General features: G+C 35.6%; 1 pseudogene; it reads right to left on the bottom strand.

Moving 5' to 3' along the window:
- Positions 1-623: 623 nt before the first annotated feature.
- Positions 624-8,394, bottom strand: LOC115856480 (DNA topoisomerase 2-binding protein 1-like; annotated as a pseudogene).
- Between the last annotated feature and the right edge of the window lie 18,134 nt (positions 8,395-26,528).

The following is a 26,528-nucleotide window of genomic DNA, read 5'->3' as shown; positions in this document are numbered from 1 at the left end:
CAATTTGAACAACTACTTTGAGTCACTACTTTTATTCTTTGTCTTTGTTTTCCAAGTTTTGTCACCCAAACTTGGCAAACATCATATTCATGTATATGAATATACGTGTATACACACACATTTAAGTTGAAAGCCTCAATTCCTCATTAAACCTTGTGCCCAGGCTCCTGTTAAAAAGAGGTAAAATGGTGAGAAGCTAAAAATCAGGGAAAACATTAGTAAATCTCAATTGACAACTTCCTTGTTATTATGAATTAAAGCAGACATTTTAAGGCAAAATCAATCACCTTGCTAAAGCTTCCACTAAGCTACAGACTCGGATATTTACAAGAAAATAAATAACAAAAAGCCCTGTACACATGTCAATATGGTTTAATGACAAGCTAGCTAAGGAGTTGTGTTTTGTTATTTCAGGTAACTTTCCATTCAGGAATAGTTAATATTTCAATGATTAAAATTTCAGGTGTTTAACTTCAAGCAGGCTCATCGTTACACTGAAGCTGAATTCTTCAGGTTCTTGTCTTTAAATTACTATACAAATCCATCACAGTCACATTCAAGCTATTAATTTAAAAACCATTTAGCATTTGGTACCTAAGTAAATACAATTACTATACTCTACGTCATTCGATTTTATTTTTCTGTGTAGGAGCTGTCCTCTTTTGTGAGAATCCAGTCCCAGGTTCCTTATTATTCTGAAGAAATGAAACAGCTTCTGGTAGACAGTAATTTTCTATTTGAGGAGGGGATTCCTGCATAAGAAAATCAGTAATGTATTACGTTTTCAAGCAGTACACATTCTGGGCAGCAGCTTCTTCTATATTAACTCCCGAGTCATCTGGTATCAGTTTATTAAAGTCACAAAAGAGATGTGCAGCTTCTTTTTTTTTTCTTTTTTTTTTTAAAGAAGATGTTGGGGGTAGGAGTTTATTTATTTATTTATTTATTTTTGCTGTGTTGGGTCTTCGTTTCTGTGCGAGGGCTTTCTCTAGTTGTGGCAAGCGGGGGCCACTCTTCATCGCTGTGCGCGGGCCTCTCACTATCGCGGCCTCTCTTGTTGCGGAGCACAGGCTCCAGACGCGCAGGCTCAGTAGTTGTGGCTCATGGGCCTAGTTGCTCCGCGGCATGTGGGATCCTCCCAGAGCAGGGCTCGACCCCATGTCCCCTGCATCAGCAGGCAGACTCTCAACCACTGCGCCACCAGGGAAGCCCCTGTGCAGCTTCTTTAAATAAAGATACAGAATGACCAGGTAGCACTTTTGCTCCTCCTGACTGAAGAAGGCATTTGAATCCTGCTTCTTGGGACCTATCAACATGTGAAGTAATCTTCCACCTGCTAAATGCTCCCTCAACAATGCGCGATTCTTGTCTCTGCTGGATTTTTCCCCTCCATCTCATCGCTGCAAGTGCTACTTTTCGTTGCTGTACATTGATTCCAGTCAAAACATCAAGTATGGAACTACTTCCCTGTTCTTAGCCTTCTGGCATGAAGCGCCCAGCAGTCCTGCAAGCTTCAAGGTAGGAGCAATAAAGCACCCACTTCCCAGCTGCCACTGAGGCTAAATACTTCTCGTTTTGATATGGATGCCCTAAAACAGTGTGCGTACAGTTAGGATCAAAGCGCTGCTTCTCAATCACTAATCCACCTAGTTTTTCAATCAGATGACAATAATCAATACGTTCTTGAGGATTCAGAGATGACAGCTGAAATACATACTGTTTTTTTTAAGTCTTCATGAGTCTCCTTTACCGTTATCATCTTTTCTCTAGGGTGTGGAGCCACAGGTGGGTTGGCTAGGGGGAAGGCAATACCTGGAGCTTGAGGCGTAAGGATCAGGGGGCTGTCTTTTATTGGAGTTTCCAGTTCTTCAGAGATCGGGTGTTTGGGGGCTTCAGTCACACATGTGTTCCCAGGATCACAGCGTGTTCAGCAATTTCTGAATCATGTAAAGGCTCCTGGAAAGGAGAATCCTCCAATTCTTTAACGTCAACCTGAAGCTCAGAGTATTGTGTGGGACAACTAGGCCACCACAAATTGCTGGCAAGTCTCGCTCTCTCTTCCCTGGCTGTGGCTTCATCCCAGATGATCTGTTCATTCTGGGAGGGCTCTGTGTTGACATCAGTTTGGCGAGACTGCCTCAGTGCCTTCAGGACTCTAATTTGTCGGCTGTGGGCAGAGCGAGTGCGGTCAGGGTTTGAAGAGGCACTATTACAACCATTTCTTGAGAGGGAAGTCCTCTGCCCTTGGGGTTTCACTACTGAAGTTGCAGACATTATCTCCAGCAGCTGCTTTGGAAAGTTCTCTCTCATCTCCAAGGTCTGTGTCAGAGCTCCTTTAGTTATTCCTTCCATTTCCACTTGAATTTACTGATTCTTTATTACTGGTGGTCATATTGTCTATATCATTTTCTTCTATGGGCAAATGGTCTGGCTCGTCATCCTTCATTGTTGAATCAGCTGAGGTTATTACAAAGTCTGCCATCTTGCCCTGCACTGATATCCAAGCTCATTTTGGGGACTAAGAGTATGTGGATAAAGAGAAAAAGTTTTTAAAGGAATCTATTTTTCTTTCTTTTTTTTTTTTTAATTGAAGTGTAGTGGAGTTACAATGTTGTTGTGTTTCAGTTGTACAGCAAAGTGATTTCAGGTGTACAGCAAAGTGTAATACATATGTATATAAATATATATATATATATATTCTTACTCAGATTCCTTTCCCTTACAGGTTATTACAAAATATTGAGTATAGTTCCCTGTGCTATACAGTAGGTCCTTGTTGGTTATCTATTTTATATATAGTAGTGTGTGCATGTTAACCCCATACTCCTAATTTATCCCTCCCTCCACTTCTCCTTTGGTAACCATAAGTTTGTTTTCTATGTCTGAGGGTCTATTTCTGTTTTGTAAATAAGTTAATTTGTATCATTTTTTTAGATTCCACATATAAGCTATGTCATATGATATTTTTCTTTGGCTTACTTCACTTAGTATAATAATCTCTAGGTCCATCCATGTTGCTGCAAATGGCATTATTTCATTCTTTTTTATGGCTGAGTAATATTCCATTGTATATATGTACCACATCTTCTTTATCCATTCATCTGTCGATGGACATTTAGGTTGCTTCCATGTTGTGACTATTGTAAATAGTGCTGCAATGAACACTGGGATGCATGTATCTTTTCAAACTATGGTTTTCTCCAGATATATGCCCAGGAGTGAGACTGCTAGATCCTTTAGTAACATGTAAAAGAATGAAATTAGCACATTCTCCAACACACAAAAATAATCTCAAAATGGATTAAAAACCTAAGTGTAAGGCTGGATACTATAAAACTCCTAGAGGAAAACATAGGCAGAACACTAACATAAATTGCAGCAATATCTTTTTGGACCCATCTCCTAAAGTGATGGAAATAAAAACAAAAATAAACAAATGGGACCTAATTAAACTTAAAGGAAACCATAAACAAAATGAAAAGACAACCTACAGAAAATATTTGCAAACAATGTGACTGACAGGGATTAATTTCCAAAATATACAAACAGCTAATACAGCTCAATATCAAAAAAACAAATAACCCAATCAAAAAATGGGCAGAATATCTACATAGATACTTCTCCAAAGAAGACATACAGATGGCCAACAGGTACATGAAAAAATGCTCAACATTGCTACTTATTAGAGAAATGCAAATCAAATCTACAATGAGGTATCACCTCACAAAAAGCCTACAGACAAAAAATGCTGGAGAGATTGTGGAGAAAAGGGAATCCTCCTACAATGTTGGTGGGAATGTAAATTGGTACAGCCATTATGGAGAACAGTATGGAGTTTCCTTAAAAAAACTTTTGAAAAAAGAGGCTAGTTTTCAAGATGAATCATGGAAAACATAATAAAGTTACCTGGTGAATCTTCAAAATGTTGGAAACTGGAACTCTAACTAGAGTTAATGAGAGAATTTTTTGACCCAATCTGAGACAAACTGAAGTGTAAGGATGTTAGTATATTGGAAATACAGCATATTGGAAATGTGATTATCAAGCAGAATAGAATTAGAAGTGATTACTGTATATGACAAAGCCAAGAATATTAACATATAGATATCAAGTCTACAAGTTTACAATGAATATAAGTAAAAAAACAAATGAAATAATTTGATGCAGAAGTGAACAATTTAAGTATGGTTATTTTAGTTTACAATGAAATATTGGGTACTTGAAATAGTCTCACATATTTTGCTATTTTAAATATTTTTGAATCAAATAAGGGTTTACCATTTAATTAAAAGTATATGAGAAATGGTTTCTGCAAGAGAAACAAAACAAGAAGTAAAGCTATTAAGAGCCTACTGTGTGCCAGATACTCCTTTAGAAATTTTTACATTAATTTTTCTAGTTAATCCTCACAAATAGCCTGACAGGTAAAAATACTGTCATTTCGCAGATAAAGCAATTGAAAATTTGAAAAGTTTGATTAACATAACTGAATGCACACAAGCACTGAGCAGAGGATTCAAACTCATCTCTTTCTTATTCTACCATTTCAAATTCTTTCCAGAGGAATTCCACTGACATCCAGTTGTATAGAAATATATGTGCTTGCTTGTAGGAAGGATCTGAACCTGCATTAAGAAACAGTCTAAAACTATTTCAGTTGGAGCAGCCATGAGGCAGAGATATTAGATTTTTCATAGTTAATTAATTACAGTGGGAGGAAGAGCTGCTATGTTAGAGGAGACTGAGTTCAATAAAAGCTGTTCATGGCAGAGAAAGCAGAAATGGTTCGGGAAGAAGCTTGCAGAGACACCATAAGTACTTTTTTCCTCACACATTTGACTCCTAAATAAGAGCTCTCACTGAAATGATAAAGTCGGAAGACCAGGTAAAGCTTAGTGTCTGAGGAACAGGGAGCAGATGCAAAATCCAGTTTTCACATGCTTTCACAATTAAACAATGAAAAAGGTACATTTTGGAAAGATATGTTTGCTCCCTTGTTTTAATTAAAGACAGCAAGTGCAGAAATACCTTGAATTCTGAGATCCCAAGAGAGCCAAAATAGCCTGAAGGCCTTTTCTACCACAAAAGTTAACGATGCTTTTAAAAAAATAGGCCAGAACTTCAAACTTATTACAGCATGAGAGTTATGAGGTTAATAGAGAAAAAAGTGTTCAATGATAAGCAGTGAATATCAGAAAATTGATTATAAAACAAAGCTTTCCAAAGGTCCTACCTCAGGGAGTGGGAGGAAGGTATTGACTTAAATAGGGCTAATGTCACGAATACATCTTCCACCCACTATGCAACTGGCACCTAGTTTAATGGGAGATGATTTTTCCATCCACTTACCTATCTCATGGATAAGCAAAAAATTATTTGGAGAACATGTTTTAGAATTAGAACATTTGTGAAATTTCATTTATGATAAATTTGGAATTCTCTAGTAATGTTAAAGATTTTCATCTGCTTGAACAAGAATTGCCATTCCTAGTTATATGTACTACAGGGAAACTCATGCACATTTGCATGAGGAAAAATATACCTGATAGTGAACAACAGAAAACAACTTAAATGACCCATCAGCAGGACAGTGGGTATTTATATGGTGGAATACCTTATAGCAGGTAAAATGAATGAGCTAAGCCATTTCTAACAAAATAGTTGAATCTGAAAAAAAGTTAGTGAAAAAATTAAGTGGTGATATATATTAGAAAATGTTAAATGTGCAAAATGATATTCTACATTATTTATAGATATGTTTTGTAAAAATTATATATTTATAATTTACATTATTTGTAATGTATAATTTACCTCACTTGTAGATATATATATTATATATATATATATAATATTATATATGAACACAGGTTTCCTTGAGGAGTGAATTTACCTCTGGATGAGGCATATATAGAATTAAGGAAGCTATAAAGGGATCACAACTTTGTAAATACTGTGTGTGTGTGTGTGTGTGTGTGTGTGTGTGTGTGTGTGGCATAAGTTGCACTCTTTGAGAAGTAAATTCTGATTCAGAATTTAGTGTTCAGGGTGTGTATTAAGGAGTGTCCTTGGGAGGCTTTTTTACCCCAGAATGAATCAATCATTAGTTATTGGCCACTCCAGAAGGACCTATCTTGCAGAGAGCAAATAAACTGAAGCTGAGGCAATTTGTAGGAAATTGACAGCTAAAGACTCTCAACTAACAGCTCCCCAGGCAGCAGTTGGGTCAATGAATTCTTTTGAAGGGGATGTGGGCACAATTAGATAAAGCAAGTCAAAAGACAAATGAGTAATTAAACTGCAAATAAATATGTGCAAAGAATATGGCTAACAAAGGATTGATATCCTTAGTACTTAAAGATTTCTTGCAGCTCATGAGAAAAAAGTAAATCAAACAATCTATTGGAAAAATGAACAGACTATTCACTTTCTCCATACAGACATATTCCATACATCTCCATACAGACATAAACAGACTATTCACTTTCTCCATACAGACATATTCACATGCACAAAAACAGGCAAATGACTACTCAGTGAATGAAAAGATGATATATCTCTTAAGGTCAAAGAAATACAAATTAAAACCAGAATTAAAAATCTCTGTTTAATAATAGCAAAGATACTTTTTGTTATCAAAGAGATGTGAAATACCTTATATGATCTATTGATAAAAATGACTTAAAATGTATGAGGAAGAATTTAACACTATATATCAGAACTTTTTTAAAAAGCTTATTGTTTTTGATCCAGAAATTTCCCTTCCAAAAATACAGCCAAAGTATACTGATGTATCTGCACAGAGACTATTTGATCAAATTTTAAAGTATAAACAAACACTGGAAATGAATAACCAAAATCTCTAACACTCTGAAACTTTAAATTATCCTAGAGCCACACAATAGAACAATATGCAATCCTTTAAAAATAATATATCTCTTTTGTTATGTAAAATGAAAACCTGAATATATAGTAAATAATGAGAAGAAAACACTATATAATGCCACTATTTATGTTTTCTCTCTTTATATAAATATTCATTCAACTAACACACACTCATACTCACAGACACACACACACACTATGCCTGTTTATATGTAGAATCTCATTGCAAGCACACATTACAAGTAACACTATTTGTTATGGGAAGAAGGGTTAAGAAGCTTCAGGGAGAGAAGACTTACTTTTCAAATGTGTAATGTTCAATTATTTTCCCTATGAATTCATCGTGCATTCAGAATCTCTTGGGTTTTCCAATGATCAACAAATAAATGAAAACAAAACAAAAAGTATGTGAAAGAAATAGACCAGAATCCAAATAATTTTTTTCTTATAGTGGCAAGATTTTTATGTTGTTATTTTTTGCAATGGATATATTATATGAACATATAAGAATGTACTTATGAAAGATGAATCTATTTTTCAAATATAAGGAATTTTACAGTTTGGGGCATTAGAGAGGGAACATCAAGGCTTTGCCTAAGTTTTATGATTTTGTAAATTTTATTTCAAAACATTTTTTATATCACTGTAGGTATTTAGAATTTTTTAAATGCAAATTAATAAATGTTTATAAAATACAGATGCCCCCCAAAAAAGAGAAATGCAAACTTTTCTAAACGTCCACCAAAAGAAAATGACTAAAGAATTAATAGTTTGGTTGATATCATCTTTTGATGTGCATATGTGTTAGTTATACTCATTTTTACATTTTTGTTATATAATCCACCATGAACATTTCCATGTTCTTTATATTTTTTGCTCATAAAGTAATTAATATTTGAGTTTCTATTTTAATATAATTATATTTTTGTTTTCTATTTTATAAAAAGAAATTATTTTGCCTTTTGCACTAAGCTGCTCATATTTAAGAATATTAAGAATATTCTTAAGAATATATTTTATGTGCCCTTACATATTAAAAATATATTGCATGTTTTCCAAAAGAAGTTACCCCTGCCATTTATTTTTTAATATTTTTATTAAAGTATAGTTGACTTCAATATTATATTAGTTTCAGGTGTACAACATAGTGATTTGATATTTTTATACATTGAAAGATGATCTCCACAATGAGTTTATTTACCATCATTCACAGCACAAATTTATTACAAATTATTGACTGTATTATCTGTGCTTTGCCTTACATCCATGTGACTTATTCATTTTATAGCTGGATGTTTGTACTTCTTAATCCCCTTCATCTATTTCACCCATCCCCCTAACCCCACCCCTCTAGCACCACAAGTTTTTTCTCTGTAGCTGTGAGGCTGGATCCATTTTATTATGTTTGTTTGTTTTGTTTTTTAGATTCCACATATAAGTGAAATCATATAGTACTTGTCTTTCTCTGTCTGACTTATTTTACTTACCATAATACCCTGTTGGCCCATCCATGTTGTCACAATAGCAAGATTTCATTCTTTTTTGTGGCTGAGTAATATTCCATAGTACAGGTATATCACACCTTCTTTATCCATTCATCTCTCAATGTGCACTTAGGTTACTTCCATATCTTGACTGTTGTAAATAATGCCGCAATAAACACTGGAGTGAATATATCTTTTTGAATTAGTGTTTTCATTTTCTTGGGAAAAATACTCAGGAGTGGAATTGCTGGATTGTATGGTAGTTCTATTTTTAATTTTCTGAGGAACCTCCATACTGTTTTCAGTAGTGACTGCACCAATTTACATTCCCGCCAACAGTGCATGAAGGTTCCCTTTTCTCTGCATTCTTACCAACACTTGTTATTTGTTATCTTTTGGATAATAGCCATTCAGACAAGTGTGAGGCGATATCTCATTGTGGTTCTGATTTGCATTTCTCTGATGGTTAGTGACATTGAGCATCCTTTAATGTGCCTGCTGACCATCTGCCTGTCTTCTCTGGAAAATATCTATTCAGATCATCTGCCCATTTTTAATTTTTCATGTTGAGTTTTGTGAGTTCCTTGTTCATTAGATATTAACCACTTATCAAATATATTGTTTGTAAATATCTTCTCCCATTTAGTAGGTGGCCTTTTTCTTTTTCTTGATAGTTTTCATCACTGTGCAAAGTCTTTTTAGTTTGATGTATGTAGTCCCATTGGTTTATTTTTCCCTTTCTGGCCTCTGCATGAGAAAACAAAGCCAAAAAAATATTGCTAAGACAGATGTCAAAGAGGGTACTGCTTATGTTTTATTCTAGGAATTTTATGGTTTCAGGTCTCACATTTAAGTCTTTAATCCATTTTGAGTTTATTTTCATATATGGTGTAAGAAAGTGGCACAGTTTCATTCTTTTGATTGGAGTGGTCCAGTTTTCCCAGTACCATTTATTGAAGGAACTGTCTTTTCCCCACTGTCTTTTCTTGGCTCCTTCCTGTCGATTAATTGTGTATATCAGTGTGGGTTTATTTTTTGCTCTCTATTCTGTTCCATTGATCTGTGTGTCTGGTTTGTTTGTTTGTTTTGCCAGTACAATACTGCTTTGCTTACTATAGCTTTGTAAATACAGTCTGAAAACACAGAGCATGCTGCCTCCAAGTTTGCTCTTATTTCTCAAGATTGTTTTGGCTATTCAGGGTCTTTGTGTTTCTCTACACATTTTAGAATCATTTATTCTAGTTCTGTGAAAAATGCCATTGGTAGTTTGTTAGGGATTGCATTAACTATGTAGATTGCTTTGGGTAGCATGGATATTTTACATGTATTAATTTTTCTGATTCAAGAACATAGTATATCCACTTATTTGTGACATCTTTGATTTCTTTTATCAATGTCTTATAGGTTTTCAAGTACAAGTCTTTTACCTCCTTAATTAGATTTATTCCTAGGTATTTTTTGGATACAATTGTAAATGTGATTGTATTCTTAATTTCTCCATCTGACAGTTTGTTGTTAGTGTATGTAGACACAACAGATTTCTGCATTTTAATTTTGTATCCTGCAGCTTTACTGAATTCATGTATTCTGTGGTTTGTTTGGTGGAGTCTTTAGAGCTTTCTATACAGTGTCATGCCGTCTACAAATAGTGACAATTCTACTCTTCAGTTTTTGATTTTATTTATTTTGGCCCTCTCTATTTTTTCTTGACAAGTCTGGCTAAAGGTTAATTTATTTTGTTTATCTTTTCAAAGAACCAACTGATAGTTTTATTGATCTTTTTTTTTCTTTTTTTTTTTGCGGTACGCGGGCCTCTCACTGTCGTGGCCTCTCCCGTTGTGGAGCACAGGCTCCGGACATGCAGGCTCAGCGGCCATGGCTCACGGGCCTAGCCGCTCCACGGCATGTGGGATCCTCCCGGACCGGGGCACAAACCCACGTCCCCTGCATCGGCAGGCGGGCTCTCAACCACTGGGCCACCAGGGAAGCCCTGATCTTTTCTATTGCTTTCATAATCTCTATTTTTTCTGCTCTGATCTGGTTTGTTTCTTTCCTTCACTAACTTTGGGTTGTGTTTGTTCTTTTGCTAGATTAGATTGTCTATTTGTGATTTTTCTTGTTTTTTGAGGTAGGCTTGTATTGCTGTAAATTTCCCTCTGAGAACTGCTTTTGCTGTGTCTGATTTTGGATCATTTTGTTTCCATTTTCATTTGTCTCCAGTTACTTTTTGATTTCCTCTTTGATTTGTTCAGTAACCCATTGTTTGTTTAGTAGCACATTGTTTGCCATTCACATGCTTGTTTTTTGCAGTTTTATTTTTTCTTGTAGTTGATTTCTAGTCTCATAGTGTTGTTGCCAGAAAAGGGTGCTTAATATGATTTCAGACTTCTTAAATTTATTGAGACTGTTTTGTGGTCTAAGAAGTGAACTATCCTGGAAAATGTTTTGTGTGCGCTTGAAAATAATGCATATTCTGCTGCTTTTGGATGGGATGTTCTATATATATTAAGTTCATCTGGTTTAATATGTCATTTAAGCCATGGTTTTCTTATTGATTTTATGTCTGGATGATCTGTTCATTGATGTAAGTGGGGTTTTAAAGTCCCCTACTAATATTGTGTTACTGTCAATTTATCCCTTTATGTTTGTTAATATTTGCTTTATGTATTTAAGTCCTCTTATGTTGGATGCATATATATTTACAATTGTTATATCTTCTTGGATTGATCCCTTTATCATTATGTAGTGTCCTTCTTTGTCTCTTATTACAGTCTTTGTTTTAAAGTCCATTTTGTCTGATATAACTATTGCCACCATTGCTTTCTTTTCATTTTCATTTCCATGGAATACATTTTTCCATCCCCTCATTTTCAGCCTTTATGTTTAGATCTGAAGTGAGTCTCTTGTAGGCAGCATACATATGATCTGTTTTTTTTCTTTTTAATCCATTCAACCACTTTATGTCTTTTAATCGGAGCATTTAGTCCATTATATTTAAAGTGATTATTGATAGGTATATACTTCTTGCCATTTTCTTAATTACTCTTTGGTTATTTTTGTATTGATTTTTGTGCCTTTCTTCTTATATTTTTCTCTCTTCCTTTGTGATTTGTTGACTATCTTTAGTGTTATGTTTGGATTCTTTCTCTGTTTTATGTGTGTATCTATTATAGGTTTATGGTTTGTGGTTACCATTTGTTTCTTATGTAAATATATAAATATACGTATGATTATTTTAAGTTGATGATCTCTTAAATCTGAACACATGCTAACAACTCTGCATTTTTATTCCCCCTGACATTTAATCTTGTAACATTGTTTTTTACATCTTTTATTTTGTGTATCTTTTAAAGTGTCTTGATGTGGACCTCTTTGATCTAGTTCTTCTTGTTTGGGACTCTCTACGCTTCCTGGATGTGGATTTCTGCGTTATTTCCCTGGTTAGGCATGTTTACAGCTATTATTTTTTCAATTAATTTATCTGCCCTTTTCTCTCTTCTCCTCTGGGACTCCTATAATGCAAATGTTAATATGCTTGATGTTATTTCAGAGGTCTCTTAAACCATCCTCATTTTTTAAATTCTTTATTCTTTTTTTCTGTTCAGCTTGAGTGATTTCCATTACTCTTACAGTTTGCTGATCCATTCCTTTGTATCATCTAATCTAGTGTTCATTTCTTTTAGTGTATTTTTTAGTTCATTTGCTGTATTCTTCAACTCTAATTATTTCTTTCTTATAGTTTCTAACTCTTTCTTCAAGTTCTCATTGTGGTTCTCCATTTTTTCCCAGTGACAATCTTTATAACCATTGCTCTTTATCAGGTAAAATACTTACCTTTGTATTACTAACTTTTTTGTTTCTTGGATTTTGTCTTGTTCATTTATTTGGAACAAATTCTTCTATCTTCTCATTTTGTTTGACTTTCTGTGTTTATTTCTATGAAACAGGCAAAACTTTTACCTCTCCTAGTCTTTAGGTATGGCCTTGTGTAGGAATATCCCTATGTAAACTGCTGTGTCCAGTGGCTTTGGCTGGAGGGCTGAAGTTGGAATGGGTGTGGGCCAGGGCTTTTCTCAGAGCACGCCAGGGGCCACTGTCTTGTTGGGTGGTCTAGACATGGTCCCAGGTACATCCCAAGACTTTTCCCTGGGTGCACCTGGGGCTGACAACTGGTTGGAGTGCTAAAGCTGAAGCCAGGCATGGGCCGGGGGCATGCTAGGGTGGTCTTGCCAGGCCACCTAGAGCACCAGGTGCATTTCAATCAGCTGCCTCTGCACTGGAACTCAAAATAAGTACGTTTGTGTGCAAGCCCTTTAAAAGCAGAGTCTTGGTTTCCTACTACCCTCTGGCTCTCCGTTTCATAAAACCTAGTGGTTTTCAAAGCCAGTTATGGGGGCTTGTCTTCCCAGTGCTAGTTCCCATGGCTGAGGGGCACAATATGGGGCTTGAACCCTTCCCTTCTTCGGGATGACCTCTGAGTTTGTAATATACCCTCTCACTTATGGGTTGCCATGCTGGGCATATGGGTTCTGACTAAATTGCATCTCTGTCCCTCCAACCCTCCCCAATGTGCTTTTTCTTTATGTCCTTAATTGTAGGAGAGCTGTTCTGCTAGTTTTATGGTCATTCGCAGAGAAAGTTGTTCTACATGTAGTTGTAGCCTTGGTGCTCATGGGAGGAGGTGAGCTCAGGATCTTCCTACCCTGCCATCTTGATCCCACCTCTCCATCTCTGCCATTGAATGACAACCTCCTGGAAATAGTAGCATAAGCTAACTATACATGATTGTAATTGCTTGAGAAATGGCCTAGAGAATTCAGCTTTCTGTACCTAGATTTTTCCATTCATATATATTGACATAAGTGTGATAAACATGAAGGAAGTATACCATTTCAAAGGGCACGCACTATTCCATTTAGGGCATAAAGTAATTATGGAACTAGTCTATAAATTTTTTTCTAATGTGAACAATATTGCAATTTTACAAATGCCTTTTTATCCATGTACAAATGGTATTTGTATGATAAATTTTTTTAAACATCTTTATTGGAGTATAATTGCTTTCCAATGGTGTGTTAGTTTCTGCTTTGTAACAAAGTGAATCAGCTATACATATACATATATCCCCATATCTCCTCCCTCTTGCGTCTCCCTCCTACCCTCTCTATCCCACCACTGTAGGTGGTCGCAAAGCACGGAGCTGATCTCCCTGTGCTATGCGGCTGCTTCCCACTAGCTGTCTATTTAATATTTGGTAGTGTATATATGACCATGCCACATTCTCACTTCGTCCCAGCTTACCCTTCCAACTCCCTATGTCCTCAAGTCCATTCTCTATGTCTGCCTCTTTATTCCTGTTCTGGCCCTATGGCCCTAGGTTCATGACCTTTTTTTTTTTTTTTTTTTTTAGATAGCATATTTATGTGTCAGCATACAGTATTTGTTTTTCTCTTTCTGACTTACTTCACTCTGTATGACAGAGTCTAGGTCCATACAACTCACTACAGATAACTCAATTTCATTTCTTCTTATGGCTGAGTAATATTCCATTGTATATATGTGCCACATCTTCTTTATCCATTCATCTGTCAATGGACACTTGGGTTGCTTCCATGTCCTGGCTATTATAGAGATGCAGTGAACATTGTGGTACATGACTCTTTTTGAATTATGGTTTTCTCAGGGTATATGCCCAGTAGTGGGATTGCAGGGTCGTACGGTAGTTCTATTTTTAGTTTTTAAGGAACCTCCATACTGTTCTCCATAGTGGCTGTATCAATTTACCTTCCCACCAACAGTGCAAGAGGGTTCCTTTTTCTCCACACCCTCTACAAAATTTAGTGTTTGTAGATTTTTTGATGATGGCCATTCTGACCAGCGTGAGGTGATACCTCATTGGAGTTTGGATTTGCATTTCTCTAATGATTAGTGATGTTGAGCATCCTTTCATGTATTTGTTGTAATATCAGAATATCTTCTTTGGAGAAATGTCTATTTAGGTCTTCTGCCCATTTTAGGATTGGGTTGTTTGTTTTTTTTGATAGTGAGCCTCATGAGCTGCTTGTATATTTTAGAGATTAATCCTTTGTCAGTTGCTTCATTTGCAAATATTTTCTCCCATTCCAGGGTTGTCTTTTTACTTTGTTTTTGGTTCCCTTTGCTGTGCAAAAGCTTCTAAGTTTAATTAGGTGCCATTTATTTATTTTTGTTTTACTTTTCATTACTCTAGTAGGTGGCTCAAAAAGGATCTTGCTGTGATTTATGTCATAGAGTGTTCTGCCTATGTTTTTCTCTAAGAGTTTTATAGGATCTGGCCTTACATTTAGGTCTTTAATCCACTTTGAGTTTATTTTTGTGTATGGTGTTAGGGAGTGCTCTAATTTCATTCTTTTATATGTAGCTGTCCAATTTTCCCAGCACCACTTATTGAAGAGGCTGTCTTTTCTCCATTGTATATTCCTGCCTCCTTTATCAAAAATAAGGTGGCCATATGTGCGTGGGTTTATCTCTTGGCTTTCTATCCTCTTCCATTGATCTATATTTCTGTTTCTGTGCCAGTACTATACTCTCTTGATTACTGTAGCTTTCTAGTATAGTCTGGAATCCAGGCGCCTGATTCCTTCAACTCCGTTTTTCTTTCTCAAGATTGCTTTGGCTATTCGGGGTCTTTTGTGTTTCCATACAAATTGTGAAATTTTTTGTTCTAGCTCTGTGAAAAATGCCATTGGTAGTTTGATAGGGATTGCATTGAATCTGTAGATTGCTTTGGGTAGTCTAGTCATTTTCACAATGTTGATCGTTCCAATCCAAGAACATGGTATATCTCTCCATCTGTATGTATCATCTTTAATTTCTTTCATCAGTGTCTTATAGTTTTCTGCATACAGGTCTTTTGTCTCCTTAAGTAGTTTTATTCCTAGGTAGTTTATTCTTTTTGTTACAATGGTAAATGGGAGTGTTTCCTTAATTTCTCTTTCAGATTTTTCATCATTAGTGTATAGGAATGCAAGAGATTTCTGTGCATTAATTTTGTATCCTGCTACTTTACCAAATTCATTGATTAGCTCTAGTAGTTTTCTGGTAGCATCTTCAGGATTCTCTTTGTATAGGATCATGTCATCTGCAACAGTGACAGCTTTACTTCTTCTTTTCTGATTTGGATTCCTTTTATTTCTTTTTCTTCTCTGACTGCTGTGGCTAAAAATTCCAAGAGGGGGCTTCTCTGGTGGTGCAGTAGGTGAGAGTCCGCCTGCCAATGCAGGGTACACAGGTTCGTGCCCAGGTCCGGGAGGATCCCACATGCCGTGGAGTGGCTGGGCCCATGAGCCATGGCCGCTGAGCCTGCGCGTCCGGAGCCTGCGTGTCCGGAGCCTTGCTCTGCAACGGGAGAGGCCACAACAGTGAGAGGCCCGTGTACTGCAAAAAAAAAAAAAAAAAAAAAAAAAAACCCACAAAACTTCCAAGATTATGCTGAATAATAGTGGTGAGAGTGGACAACCTTGTCTTGTGCCTGATCTTAGTAAATGGTTTCAGTTTTTTACCATTGAGAACAGTGTTGGTTGTGGGTTTGTCATATATGGCCTTTATTATGTTGAGGTAAGTTCCCTCCATGCCTGCTTTCTGAAGGGTGTTTTTTTATCATAAATGCGTGCTGAATTTTGTTAAAAGCTTTTTCTGCATCTATTGCAATGATCATATTGTTTTTCTCCTTCAATTTGTTAATATGGTTTATCACATTAACTTATTTGCATATATTGACGAATCTTTGCATTCCTGGGATAATCCCCACTTGATCATGGTGTATGATCCTTTTATTGTGCTGTTGGATTCTGTTTGCTAGTATTTTTTTTGAGGATTTTTGCATGTATGTTCATCAGTGATACTGGCCTGTAGTTTTCTTTCTTTGTGACATCTTTGCCTGGTTTTGCTATTAGGATGATGGTGGCCTCGTAGAATGAGTTTGGGAGTGTTCCTTCCTCTGCTGTATTTTGGAAGAGTTTGAGAAGGACAGGTGTTAGCTCGTCTCTAAATGTTTGATAGAATTCGCCTGTGAAGCCATCTGGTCCTGGGCTTTTGTTTGTTGGAAGATTTTTCATCACAGACTCAATTTCAGTGCTTGTGATTGGTCTGTTTATATTTTCTATTTCTTCCTGGTTCAGTCTCAGAAGGTTGTGCTTTTATAAGAATTTGCCCATTTCTTCCAGGTTGTCCATTTTATTGGCATATAGTTGCTCGTAGTAATCTCTTATGATCCTTTGTATTTCTGAAGTGTCAGTTGCTACTTCTCCTTTTTCATCTTTTTTTTTTTTTGTGGTATGTGGGCCTCTCACTGTTGTGGCCTCTCCCGTTGCAGAGCACAGCCTCCGGACGCAGAGGCTCAGCGGCCATGACTCATGGGCCTCGCCACTCCGCGGCACGTGGGATCTTCCCGGACCGGGGCATGAACCCATGTCCCCTGCATCGGCAGGCAGACTCTGAACCACCGCGCCACCAGGGAAGCCCCTCATTTCTAATTCTATTGCTTTGAGTCTTCTCCCTTTTTTTCTTGATGAGTTGGCTAATGTTTTACCAATTTTGTTTATGTTCTCAAAGAAGCAGCTTTTAGTTTTATAGATCTTTGCTATCATTTCTTTCATTTCTTTCTCATCTTATCTTTATGATTTCTTTCCTTCTGCTAACTTTGGGCTTTTTTCTTCTTTCTCTAATTGCTTTAGGTGTAAGTTTAGGTTGTTTATTTGAGATCTTTCTTGTTTCTTAAGGTAGGATTGTATTGCTACAAACTTCCCTTTTGGAACTGGTTTTGCTGCATCCCATAGGTTTTTGGGTCATTGTGTTTTCATTGTCATTTGTTTCTAGGTAGTTTTTGATTTCCTCAGTAATCTCCTGGTTATTTAATAGTGTATTGTTTAACCTTCATGTGTTTGTATTTTTTAGAGATTCTTTTCCTGTAATTGATATCTAGGCTCATAGCACTGCGGTTAGAAAAGATACTTGATATGATTTCAATTTTCTTATATTTACCGAGGCTTGATTTGTGACCCAAGATATGATCTATCCTGGAGAATGTTCCATGAGCACTTGAGAAGAATGTGTATTCTGTTGTTTTTGGATGGAATGTCCTATAAACATTAATTAAGTCCATCTTCTTTAATGTTTCATTTAAAGCTTTTGTTTCCTCATTTATTTTCATTTTGGATGATCTGTCCACTGGTGAAAGTGGGGTGTTAAAGTCCCCTACTATGATTGTGTTACTGTCAATTTTCCCTTTTATGGTGGTTAGCATTTGCCTTAGGTATTGAGGTCCCCTATGTTGGGTGCATAAATAATTACAGTTGTTATTCTTTATCTTGGATTGATCCCTTGTTCACTATGTAGTGTCCTTGTCTCTTGTAATAGTCTTTATTTTAAAATCTATTTTCTCTGATATGAGAATTGCTACTCCAGCTTTCTTTTGATTTCCACTTGCATGGAATATCTTTTTCCATCCCCTCACTTTCAGTCTGTATGTGTCCCTAGGTCTGAAGTGGGTCTCTTGTAGACAGCAGATATATGGGTCTTGTTCTTGTATCCATTCAGCCAGCCTATGTCTTTTGGTTGGAGCATTTAATCCATTTACATTTAAGGTAATTATCGATATGTTTGTTCCTATTACCATTTTCTTCATTGTTTTGGGTTTGTTATTGTAGGTCTTTTCCTTCTCTTGTGTTCCCTGCCCAGCGGAGTTCCTTTAGCATTTGTTGTAAAGCTGGTTTGGTGGTGCTGAATTCTCTTAGCTTTTGCTTGTCTGTAAAGGTTTTAATTTCTCCATTGAATCTGAATGAAATCCTTGCTGTGTAGAGTAATCTTGGTTGTAGTTTCTTCCCTTTCATCACTTTGAATATGTCCTGCCACTCCCTTCTGGCTTGCAGAGTTTCTCCTGAAAGGTCAGCTGTTAACCTCATGGGAATTCCCTTGTATGTTATTTGTTGTTTTTCCCTTGCTGCTTTTAATATTTTTTCTTTGTATTTAAGTTTTGATAGTTTGATTAATATGTGTCTTGGCGTGTTCCTCCTTGGATTTATCTTATATGGGACTCTCTGTGCTTCCTGCACTTAAGATTGACTATTTCCTTTCCCATATTAGGGAAGTTTTCCACTATAATCTCTTGAAATATTTTCTCAGTCCCTTTCTTTTTCTCTTTTTCTTCTGGGACCCCTATAATTCTAATGTTGGTGCATTTAATGTTGTCCCAGAGGTCTCTGAGACTGTCCTCAATTCTTTTCATTCTTTTTTCTTTATTCTGCTCTGCAGTAGTTATTTCCACTACTTTATCTTCCAGGTCACTTATCCATCCTTCTGCCTCCATTTTACTGCTATTGATTCCTTCTAGAGAATTTTTAATTTCATTTATTGTGTTGTTCATCATTGTTTTTTTGCTCTTTAGTTCTTCCAGGTCCTTGTTAAATGTTTCTTGTATTTTCTCCATTCGATTTCCAAGATTTTTGATCATCTTTACTATCATTCCTCTGAATTCTTTTTCAGGTAAACTGCCAGTTTCCTCTTCGTTTGTTTGATATGATGGGTTTTTACCTTGCTCCTTCATCTGCTGTGTGTTTTTCTGTTTTCTCATGTTACTTAACTTACTGTTTTTGGGGTCTCCTTTTCACAGGCTGCAGGTTCGTACTTCCCATAGTATTTGATATCTGCCCCTAGTGGCTAAGATTGGTTCAGTGGGTTGCGTAGGCTTCCTGGTGGAGGGGACTCGTGCCTGTGTTCTGGTGGATGAGGCTGGATTTTGTCTTTCTGGTTGGCAGGACTGCATCCAGTGGTGTGTTTTGGGGTGCCTATGACTTAATTATGCTTTTAGGCAGGATCTCCGGTAATGGGTGGGGTTGTGTTCCTGTCTTGCTATTTGTTTGGCATAGGGTGTCCACCACTGCAGCTTGCTGGTCGTTGAGTGGAGCTGGGTCTTAGCATTGAGTTAGAGATCTCTGGGAGAGCTTTTGCCATTTGATATTACATGGAGCCGGGAGGTCTCTGGTGGACCAATGTCCTGAACTCGGCTCCCGCACCTCAGTGGTACAGGCCTGACACTCGACTAGAGCACCAAGACCTTGTCAGCCACATAGCTTGGTTTAACAATATATGTATATTTAATTTCTATTGATATAGCAAATTTTATTGCAAAAATTGTCATTAATTAACACTTTTAGTTATAGGTGTGAGGGCATCTTCTTTTAAATACATTCAACAAAATTTTATACAATTGTACATTTTGTTAGATTTGATAGTGGAAGAAAAATGAAATTTCGTGTTTTGAATTTATATTTATTTGGATAAATTAGGGCATCTCATTACATAGCTATTAGCCATTTGAACTTTTATTGGCTTCACTTTTTATATTCTATGTTTATATATCTAATTAATATTAATTAGAGACAGGAAAACTTTGAACATCATACTGTTGGATTTTGTTTCTCAGTTTCTAAGTAGGTTATTTGTTTAAATTTCTTTAATGGTATGTGATATTATAGATGTCTTATAGTACGTAGTTTCATTTGTTTATCGTTTTTGTGAAATTTCAATGAGTTCTCAAACTTAAAATCATTTCCATGATGTGTGTGTGTATATATATTTCCCCCTGTGGCTAGTTTATTCATTCATAAAATGTGAATAATAATAGTACTCTATTATTATAGAGTAATACTCTATAATTAGAGTATTAATTAGAGTAACTCTAAGTTACTAAGTAACTCTAAGTAACTCTTAACTAAGTAACTCTATAATTAGAGTAACTGTACTCTATTACTGTATTATTATAGTACACTATAAATTCTAGAAAGTGTTGATAATAGAATTTTACTTATTTTCCTGACTGGGATGCTAGTTGTTGATATCCAATTTATAATAATGCAGGTTTCCCCTGCATATTTTAATTTTCTCATCTATTAGATAGCAGTTTGTACATCATCTTCTGTTTATTTCTGTGTTTTATTCTGTTTCATTGACTTATCTTTTTTTCCATATTACTTTGCTGTAGAACCTTAATAATTCATTTCCTTATCTGGCAAGGCAACTGTCTTCCATTGTAAATTGTTTTACTTTTAAAGTAGAGCAATAAGCTATTCTTACCTCTAAATTCAAGGCATAAAAATCTATATCAATATATGTAAAACCCCTCTCATATTGTGTTATTTTATTATTTTCTCCTTTAGTCATCATTTTCATTCTCATGAGTATTCACTGTATGTTCTTACAGTTCTTTTCCAACCATTTATTTGGAATTGTTTCCTTTCTTTAAAATATATTTAGTGTGGTTGTATATACAAGTTCTTAATTTTACATAAATGTTATCATATTACAAATCTCATCCAATTTCTGACATAGGGTAGGCAAAAAGAAATAAAGGAATAAGAAAGAGAAACTTTCTTTTGGTTCAAATAGCTGAATGAATCTTCAGTTAAACTCTTACAATTCATAAATGAATTGAGCATGCTCACTGGGAAATGATCATTACATAAAAATCAATTTTATTTTTATATACCAGCAACAAAACAAAAAAGATAAAATTAAATTTGAAGAACCATTTCCAGTTTTGTCAAAAATACCAACAACTCAGGAATAAATCTAGTGGATGGTGTGAAAACTATAAAGCACTATTGAAAGAAATTCAGAGTCCACATGAATGTAGGGATATACCATGAATACAGTGTATGTGTATTTGTATATATATATCCCATATATATATGTGTATATATATATTCTCTCATACACATTGTCTCTATACATTGTATGTATATGTATATATATATACATACACAATGAATGAGATTAAATATTTTAAATATGTTAATTCTCCCTAAATTTATCTTTAGATTCAATGCAACCCAACCAAACCATTTGGGTTCAATGCAACCCAACCAAATAATCATAATATTATGATTATTAATTGATGAGCTGATTCTAAAACATGAAAACACAAAGGACAAAACTTAGCAATGGGTATGTTTTTCCCCATTCCTCTTTAAGGCTATAGGACACTATCTGGCCTCTGACCCTACACTTGGTGCAAAGGCCTCCCTCACTGCCCTGGTCTAAGGGAATGAGAAGAGGAATGTGTAGGCAGATTCATCCCCGTCTCTTTATGCTCTGAACATCTAACACTTCCATCCTTCACTTGCACCTAGAGGAGTACCTGCCTTTTCTCACTGCTGTCTCTGAAAATATGTTGTGTTGTGGTCCCTTCTTTAATCAGATCTCATGGCCCAATATCCTTCAAAGAGTACTTGTAGTTCCACTTTTATTTATTCATCTGATTATAAATTCATTAATTTAAACATGACTGTTCTACCTTTCTAGAGATTTAGGATGGAGAGAGCCAATTGCAATATGTAGTTACAATTTTGATCCAAGTTTCCTAAGTCAGTTTTTCCTTAAAAACTTTGGCAATAAAAATTAGTTGTTGAGTACTCTATATATAGTATCTTAACACAACAACATCCCAAAACAACAGGGTTGTTGAGTATTCAAATCAGTAAAATCTTATGCCCTCTTTTTTTGCCAAAGCAAATTTAAGGGTAAACAATAAGCTATTATAAATGTTTGCAATAATACGTATCTATAATTTTCATGAGCTGTCTTCAGCTTCAGTCCTCCATTTATAACACTGATGACTTTCTTGAGGAGTCCTTCTAGACTCACGAAGTAACTGGCAGAATCTCCAGTGGATTTGACATAGAAACGGTATTCCCATGATGAGTTAGCATAGACATTCAATCTCTAACATGAGGACTCTGGGATCAGTTAAAAATGATTTTCCTGAGTCCTATAAACCAGCAATCTACTTGGAAGGAAATAGCTTACAGTTTCTTTTATTAGTTTCCTGAGGACACCAAACTCTAGATTTTGCTTTATCAGTTTATCGACTACTTTCTTTTGCATACATCATTTTTATACACATATTGCTTATGAATCTAGTAGGGTTTTTTCCTTTAAAATACCCTGACTCAAATGGCAGTTCTATTTTTAGTTTTTTAAGGAACCTCTATACTGTTCTCCATAGTGGCTGTACCAGTTTACACTCCCACCAACAGTGTAGGAGGGTTCCCTTTTCTCCACACCTTCTCCAGCATTTATTGCTTGTGGATTTTTTGATGATAGCCATTCTGACCAGTATGAGGATACCTCATTGTAGTTTTGATTTGCATTTCTCTGATTATCAGTGATATTGAGTATCTTTTCATGTGTTTGTTGGCCATCTGTATGTCTTCTTTGGAGAAATGCCTATTTAGGCCTTCTGCCCATTTTGGGGTTGGTTTTTTTGTTTTTTGATATTGAGCTGCATGAGCTGCTTGTATATTTTGGAGATTAATCCCTTGCCAGTTGCTTCATATGCAAATATTTTCTCCCATTCTGAGGGTTGTCTTTTCATCTTGTTTATGGTTTTCTTTGTTGTGCAAAAGCTTTTAAGTTTTATTAGGTCCCATTTATTTTTTAATATCCATTACTCTAGAAGGTGGGTCAAAAAGGATCTTGCTGCAATTTATGTCATAGAGTGTTCTGCCTATGTTTTCCTCTGAGAGTTTTAGAGTGTCTGGCCTTATATTTTGGTCTTTAATCCACTGTGAGTTTATTTTTGTATATGGTGTTAGGGAGTGTTCTAATTTCATTCTTTTACTTGTAGCTGTCTAGTTTTCCCAGCACCACTTATTGAAAAAACTGTCTTCTCTCCATTGTATATTCTTGCCTCCTTTGTCATAGATCAGGAGACTATAAGGGCATGGGTTTATGATCCAGCAATCCCACTCCTGGGCATATACCCAGAGAAAAACAGAATTCAAAAAGATACATGCACCCCAATTTTCATTGCAGCACTATGTGCAATAGCCAGGACATGGAAGCAACCTAAATGTCCATCAACAGATCGATAAAGATGTGGTACATATATACAATAGAATATTGCTCAGCCATAAAAAGGAATGAAATTGTGCCAGTTGCAGAGATGTGGATGGACCTAGAGACTGTCATACAGAGTGAAGTAAGTCAGAAAGAAAAACAAATACTGTAGAATATCACTTATATATGGAATCTAGAAAAATGGCACAGATGAACTTATTTGCAAAGAAGAAATAGGGACACAGATGTAGAGAACAAACGTATGGATACCAAGGTGGGGGTGAGGTGGGTTGAACTGGGAGGTTGGGATTGACATATATACACTACTATAAAGAAAATAGGCAATGAATGAGAACCTACTGTATAGAACAGGGAACTCTACTCAGTGCTCTGTGGTGACCTAAATGGGAAGGAAATCCAAAAAAGAAGGGATATATGTATACATATGACTGATTCACTTCGCTGTACAGTAGACTCTAACACCACATTGTAAAGCAACTATACTGCAATAAAAATTAATAAAATAAAAAAATAAAATACCCTGATTCATAAGTGACATTATGAAGTACATATTAGCAGTGGGATATTCAGAGAGAGAGACAGGTAGAGACAGAGAGAGAGAGAGAGAGAGAGAGATTCTTAGAAGCCTAGATATAGTTTACTTTAAAGAGTTGCCAATATGTCATCTCTATCAAAGGTAGCTCAGAATCACATGCCAAGAGAAAAATGGCCAAGAAAAGAACACCAGAAATAAGAGTAGTGCTCTGAGTGGAAACTAGAAAATTTGACACGAAAAGGCAAAAGTAGACAGAAAATGAATGTTTTCAATTTATGAAGGCATGAAAGAAGTGATGAAAATATCTCATTGTTCTACATGACTAAGTATAATTCACTTTACTCTCATTACAATTTATGGTCACTTCTCTAAACAGTTGTTTCATTTAATATGTGATTGACAAGCATTTTCCTTTTTGCTAAATTAAAATAAGCATGCACTTTAGCTTCAGTTATACATTTGAGGAAAAGAGAGACTTTTTTCATTTCATTTTTTGTTTTACTTTTTTATAATCACAGAAGTGTTGGACTTAAAGTCAAAACTAAATAATATTTCATTTGATGCAGTCTTATCTCAAAGATGCATGAAAGGATTCACAGTGATTTTCTGGATAATGACATTTTGCAGGTATGTTATGACCCCGAATTTTAAGTTCTGTCTTTTATTTTCAAATGTACTGTTTATTTAAGTACACCAACATGATTATCAATAGGTTTTATGTATTATTAACAGGATGAAAATGGAGAATATGTTGGTCTTATAATGCATACATTATTCATCCTATGTCATTTCATTTACTCTTGAGCAAAACAAGATGTGACCTTAATTTTTAAGGTAATAGCTAACTTGCTTCCTTAACAAGAAGTGTGCCTGCATATCGAAGTTAACTTTAATCCCTTAGATATATCTTTAAAAGTTACTTTTTTATTTTAGAAAATTTCCAAAAGTTTTTTGTATACTCTGAACACTTAATTAACAGATATTGCTAGAAGAATAAGTGCAATTTACACCAGAGAGGTAACATGGCAAATCCTAGAACCGTAGATATTATCAAATCTAAATATATGTAACATTATATACTGCAAATCTGTTTGACAAGTTCAAGTACAATAGCTTTACAATTCAACTTGCATTATCCTAGTGATAATTTAGAATCTAACTCAACTCACGTAGAATCTTTACTAAGCACACACACATACCCATATATTAAAATATATCACTTAATATTGTAAGCTTTCATATTGTAAATATTATATAAAATTTTGATTTCTTAATAAAACTTCAAGAGACTTAATTTGTCTAGACACAAGTACAATTGATAGTATTGTGTCTAGACAATATTATAAAGCTTGTATAAGAAAAAAACTAATAATAAAACATTCACTTTTTAGGTGTCAGTAAACCTGTATAGAATTGAACATTTCAGAAATATTGTGATGACTAATTATGACAAGCTCTGCTTTTACCTTTTATTCCCTTTTTCGAAGAGAAAATGTGTCCCTTCTTAGGTTGGCACTTATCTCTCCACCTATGTGTTTGTACTCATATATAATATTCTCCTGGCCTCTAAGGATTGTTGTTTCTTCATATTACTCCCTTCTTGTCTAAATTTTAACTTGTCTACACTCACTGGCTCTTTACAGAAGGCCCTAAATATATGCTATATTGCAAATCTTCCATATTATTGTTATCATTATTTTACTACATTTATTGTGGTTCCTCCAAAGCTATGTTCCTCTCTCTGCCCTTTGCTTTCCAAATTCCTGGAAAGAACTTTCTTCCTGTTGATAATTCCCATTTATATTTTTAGTCTCTGGTTTCAGAATCTACCCCTGAAATTTCATTGTACTGGATTGCAGCTACCAAATTTAATGAATTCTTCATTTTTAATATTGTTCCACCCCATGAGACATATCTAATCAGACATGAACTCCTATTCTGCTTTTATCAAACCATTTCATATCAGTCTTTGCTTGTGTCTTTGTATTGTGTCAACAGGGCTAGGGTGAACGACATTTCATTTCCCAGAATACCCTTCATTGTATATTTTATTAAAATGGGTCACAAAAGTGATATTTTAGAGATTAGAAGGTAAAAGTGAAGCACAATTTTTTTTTTTTTTTTTTTTTTTTTTTTTTACTGTTTACAGTGTTGGTGGAAGGGCAGCAAGAAGTCTTATATCTCAGGCATGTTGTCACCTACCTGCTAGTTTGTCTCATTGCCTTGAGGCATCAATTGCTCCACTTTCTCTGAGCTCTGTCTTCAACTTCTCCAAGTCCTGGGCCAAGCGTTTTTTTAAGTTCATGGGTAAGAGCATGATTTTCTCCTGAGGATAGCTATGTCATAAAGTTGGAGGCAGTAAGACACTTAGGTTCCAGTCTGTCCTGTGGGTTCCAGCCCATGTTCATGGGTTCCAGTTTATCTTTATTCTATCTTTATTCTTATCTTTATTCTTCATATCCATCTTCTGTTTCTCACTGGCTGCCCTACGGATTTCAACCTCTAGGATCAGATGTGAATACAGAAATCTTTTTTTTGTTTGTTTTTAATTTTATTTTTGCTTTTTTGGCTGCTTTGGGTCTTTGTTGCTGCGTGCGGGCTTTCTCTAGTTGTGGCGAACGGGGACTACTCTTCATTGCAGTGCACAGGCTTCTCACTGCAGTGGCTTCTCTTTGTTGTGGAGCACGGGCTCTAGGCACGTGGGCTTCAGTAGTTACAGCAAGTGGGCTCAA

This window comes from Globicephala melas, chromosome 16 (assembly GCF_963455315.2).
Source record: "Globicephala melas chromosome 16, mGloMel1.2, whole genome shotgun sequence".
NCBI classification, from domain to species: domain Eukaryota; kingdom Metazoa; phylum Chordata; class Mammalia; order Artiodactyla; family Delphinidae; genus Globicephala; species Globicephala melas.
The sequence above is the reverse complement of the archived record's forward strand: the minus strand, read 5'-3'. Positions and strand labels throughout refer to the sequence as shown.